This window comes from Myotis brandtii, unplaced genomic scaffold, assembly GCF_000412655.1.
Source record: "Myotis brandtii unplaced genomic scaffold, ASM41265v1 scaffold1377, whole genome shotgun sequence".
Classification (NCBI taxonomy): domain Eukaryota; kingdom Metazoa; phylum Chordata; class Mammalia; order Chiroptera; family Vespertilionidae; genus Myotis; species Myotis brandtii.
In genome coordinates, this window is record NW_005354903.1 from 47,919 (window position 1) to 53,038 (window position 5,120).

Consider the following 5,120-nt stretch of genomic DNA (forward strand, 5'->3'; position numbering starts at 1 on the left):
CTGACCACCAGGGGGCAGACGCTCAATGCAGGAGCTGCCCTCTGGTGGTCAGGGCGCTCTCACATGGGAGAAGCTCTGCTCAGCCACAAGACAGGATGATGGCTGCCAGTACAGTGGTGGTGGTGGGAGCCTCTCCTGCCTCCTCAGTAGCACTAAGGATGTCCGACTGCAGTTTAGGCCTGCTCCCCGCTGGCAAGTGGACATTCCCCAAGGGCTTCCGGGCTGCCAGAGGGATGTCTGGTTGCCTTCTTAGGCCCAATAACCTGGGGAGCGGACCTAAGACAGCAGGTGGTCATCCCCTGAGGGGTCCCAGACTGCTAGAGGGCACAGGCCGGGCTGAGGGACCCCCTCCCCCCACCTCTAGTATATATACAAAAGCCTAAGCGACCGCTTGACCTATAGCTATGATACGTACTGACCACCAGGGGGCAGATGCTCAACTAAGGAGCTACCCAGTGGTTTTCAGTGCACTCTCACCGCAGGAATGCTGCTCAGCTGACCAACAGACACCAGACACTGGGCTCACCGCAGGTGAGCACAGCTGTGGTGTCATGAGCCTCTCCTGCCTCTGCAGCAGTGCTACACAGCGGCACTGTGGTAGGCACAGTGGGGAAGGGATGAGCGGGAGCAGCGTGGTTCCCAGCCCAGGCTTGGGCTCTTCCCTGGCTCCCTGCCATTTCCTACATTACTACATCCCTATTGCTTCTTCTATCCTAATTTGTGCACTCGGGGGGTCTCTCAGCCCAGCCTATGCCCTCTTGCAGTCTGGGACCCCTCGGAGGATGTCCACCTCCTGGCTTAGGCCTGCGCCATGGGGGATTGGACTCAAGCTGGCAGTCAGGCATCCCTCTGGCAGCCCGGCAGCCCTCGGGGGATGTCCACTTACCAGCAGAGAGCAGACCTAAGCTCTAGTCGAACATCCTTAGTGCTGCTGAGGAGGCAGGAGAGGCTCCTGCCACCACCTCTGTGCTGGCAGCCATCAGCCTGGCTTGTGACTGAGCAGAGCTTCCCCTGTGGGAGCGCACTGACCACCAGGGGGCAGCTCCTGCATTGAGCATCTGCCCCCTGGTAGTCTGTGTGTATCATAGTGACCAGTCATTCCCAGTAGTTCTGCTGTAAGGGTCAATTTACATATTACCCTTTTATTGTATAGGATAGATGCCTGGTGCACGGGTTGGGGTTGGCTGGTTTGCCCTGAAGGGTGTCCCGGATCAGGGTGGGGGTCCCGCTGGGGTGCCTAGCCAGCTTGTGTGAGGGGCTGATGGCTGCTTGCAGTCTGGTCACACCCCTTCAGAGTGGGGGTCTCCAATGGGGCACCTGGCCAGTCTGGGTGAGGGGGTTGATGGCTATTTGAAGGCTGGTCAAGCCCACCCTAGTGGGGACCCTCACCCCATGGAAGTTTGGCCAGCCTGGATGAGGGGCTGATGGCTGTTTTCAGGCTGGTCACATCTCCTTGAGGGTGGGGGGTCCGCACTTGGGTGCCTGGACAGTCTGGGTGAGGGGCTGGGGGCTGTTCTCAGGCTGGCCAAGCCCCTCGGTGATGGAAGCTCCCAGCCTCTCCTTTTTTTATTTTATTTTTTTATTCTGGGGTTTATTTATATTTTATAATTGAAACTTTGTTGCCTTCAGTGGAGCTCAGAGCCGACAGCAGCAGGCAGGAAACTTGGCTTCCTCCATCACTTTGGCAACCAAGCCTCCTGCTTGCAACAGCTTCATGACTGCCAGCCGCCATCTTGGTTCAGTTAATTTGCATATAGTCACTCTGATTGGTGGCTTAAAGCATAGCGAATGTATGGTCAATTTGCATGTTTCTCTTTTATTAGTGTAGATAAATAGATATATATATAGAGAGAGTATATATATCTAGTCAAATAAAAGAGTAACATGCAAATTGACCATAACTTTGCTATGCACTAAGCCATGCCCACCAGCCGATAAGAGCCATTATATGCAAATTAACCCAACCAAGATGGCGGTCAAAAGCCACAGAGCTGGAGCAAACAAGATGCTTGGTTGCCTCGGCGATGTAGGAAGCTAAGCTTCCCGCCTTCCCTGGCCAGCTCTGGCCTCCGCTCAAGGCAACAAAGTTTCAATTATAGAAGACAAATAAACCCCAGATACCTGCTTCCAGCCAGCCTCCACTGGGAGCTTGGGTGGCTGGGGGCTGTGGCCAGCCTGCAAATAACTGTCAGCCCTTCACCCAAGCTGGCCAGGCACTCACGGGGGAACCCTTATCTGAAAGGGCTGTGGTCAGCCTGCAAACAGCCATCAGTAACTCACCCAGGCTTGCCAGTCACCCCAGCAGTACCCCCCTCTCTGAAGAGGGTTTGGCCAGTCTGAAAACGGCCCTCAGCCTCTCACCCAGGCTGGCCAGGCACCCCTGACTCGGGACACCCTTCAGGGAAAACCAGCCAGCCCCCTCCCATGCACCAGGCCTCTATCCTATATAAGAAAAGCATAATATTGACCCAAACAGATGAACAACTGGGAATGACTGGTCACTATGACACACACTGACCACCAGGGGGCAGACGTTCAATGCAGGAGGTGTCCCCTGGTGATCAGTGTGCTTCCACAGGGGGAGTTCTGCTCAGTCACAAGCCAGGCTGATGGCTGCCAATACAGCGGTGGTGGTGGGAGCCTCTTCTGCCTCCTTTGCAGTGCTAAGGATGTCTGACTGCAGCTTAGGCCTGCTTCCCGCTGAGAAGTGGGCATTTCCTGAGGGCTCCCGGGCTGCCAGAGGCATGTCTGACTGCATGCTTAGGCCCAATCTCCCGGGGAGCGGGCCTAAGCCAGCAGGTGTTTATCCCCCGAAGGGTCCCAGACTGCTAGATGGCACAGGCCGGGCTGAGGGATCCGCCCCCCCGCCCGCTCCGCCGAGTGCACACATTTTTGTGCACTGGGCCTCTAATATATATATCTAATAATAGACAAACAGGGTAATTGACCATACCTTCGCTATGCTTCCCATTGGCTAATCAGCAAGATATGCAAATTAAACACCAACAAGGATGGCGGTTAATTTGCATATGTAGCCACAAAGCGATGGAGCAAAGACTGAAGGCAGCTCCGGCCAGAGCTGCGAAGGCTTTGAAAGCGGCTCTGGCCGGATCGAAGGCCTGGGTCCCCAGTGCCGAAGGAAAACCAGTGCAGGCAGCCAGGGGAAAGGAAGGCCTATTGCATGAATCTTTTTGTGCAACAGGCCTCTAATATATATACATAAACATATATATATACATATACATATACATATACATATACGTGCACCAGGCCTCTGGTATGCATATAAGATCTTTGGTTAATTTCTTCCCACCCTCCCCTCTCCCCACTTCCCTCTGAGATTCATCAGTCTGTTCCATGTTTCCATGCCTGTACGTTGAGCGTTTGCCCCCTGGTGGTGAGTGTGCATCATAGCTAACAGTCGAATGGTCGCTTAGGCTTTTATATATATACTAGAGGCCTGATGCATGAAGATTCATACAAGATTGGACTTTCCTTCCCTGGCTGCCAGCACCACCTGTGCTTGGTCTGAAGCCACCTTTCTGCTTCCCATGCTGCCCAGTAGCCTGGAATGTCTTGGGTGGTTCAGAATGCCTGCTTCATCACCATGGTGACAACGCAAGCATCCCACACTTCCCCCGCTGCTCGGCGCCTGTATGCAATTTACCCCGCCACCTTTTTTGTTAATTTGCATACTTACTCATGATTGACTGGTGGGTGTCGTGAAGGTATGGTCAATTTGCATCTTGCTCTTTTATTAGTGTAAATATGTATATATACAAACATATCCTATGTACTAAAGACAGAATATGCAAATTGACCATCACTCCACAACAAAGGTGGCAACAGCCAGGCTGGGACGCCAGTGTTCTGACCCACCCCAGCCATGGAGGGCCTCCGGACAGAGCATGCAGGCATGGGACAGGATTCCTGGCTGCTTGGAATGCTGCCTCTTAAAATCTATGAAAGTAGATCCACTTTCCTGAGACCACAGTATGAGGAAGCCCAAATTAGCCACAGGGAAGAAAGGCCCTGTTGAGGATTTGACCAGGTTCTAGCCTCATTCATAGGAAAGGCACACTGTAGTATTTAGACACCATGCAGAGGGATGGAGGGGCCTCTGGGGTGACGTGAGCCCAGCGTCCCATTCCCTGTCCTCATGGAAGGAGGGAGGGGCCTCTGGGGGTGATGCAAGCCCATCATCCCACACTCTGGCCATATGAAGGGAAGGAGGGGCCTCTGGCCAGAGGCCAGGATGAAGGATGCTGGTGTCATTGCAGGCCAGGCTGAGGGGTCCCCCTAACCCCCACCCGCCCCGTGCACAAATTTTGTTCACCGGGTCTCTAGTCATAATAATAAAAGGCCAAGAGGCATCACGACTAAAACGACCAAACAACCAGTCATCATGAAGTGCATGGAGCTCCTCTCGGTCCCAGCGCCCCATTGGTCACCTCCTTGTGTGGAGGGAGGCAGAAGGTGGAAAGCCTCCTTGCGTGATTTCAATCACACACTGGGCCTCTAGTCTATAATAATAAAAGTGAAATATGCTAATTAGACTGGAAGTTCTTCCAGACATCCTTTCTGGATGAATCTGGGGCAGTGATGGAAGCCCATGTTCAGGATGCCAGAGGGGAGCCAGTGCTAGCAGCCAGGGAAAAGAAGGCCTACTCTTGCATGGATTTCATGCCCCGGGCCTCTAATATGTGTGTGTGTGTATTCTCTCAATAAACTTTGCTTTTGCTTACCTCTTTGTCCCTGAGATGACAAATTTGGACCTGAATGCAGCACTTTGGTTTTAAAAGAAGTGACATTATGAGTAATCGTTATGTTTAAGTAATGCAGGTCTGAAAAGGCTTTAAAAATAAGAAGACATAAATAAAACAAAACAAAAGAACCAGTACTTTTCATAAAAATAAGACATCATATTTAAAGATGGGAAGCCACAGAGAAGGGTCAGTTTAACTACTTGTTTCACTTGCCATTGTGAAGATAAAATAGAAAGACTGTATCTGGCCCTTACCTAGTTTTAATCACAAAAATATAACATAATTTCCATGTATTAGAAATAATCCAACTAATTGAAATTATTACTGTGAAATTTAATAAAGGGAAACCTTACT

The 5,120-nt window shown here is 51.8% G+C and overlaps 1 long non-coding RNA gene across 1 annotated transcript in view; it reads left to right on the forward strand.

The window, feature by feature from the left end:
- Nucleotides 1-2,118, forward strand: part of LOC106725118 — a 4,096-nt gene extending 1,978 nt beyond the window's left edge. The window contains exon 2 of the long non-coding RNA XR_001360988.1: nt 2,040-2,118. This is a non-coding gene — a long non-coding RNA (uncharacterized LOC106725118). The remainder of the gene's footprint in view (nt 1-2,039) is intronic.
- Nucleotides 2,119-5,120: the final 3,002 nt, after the last annotated feature.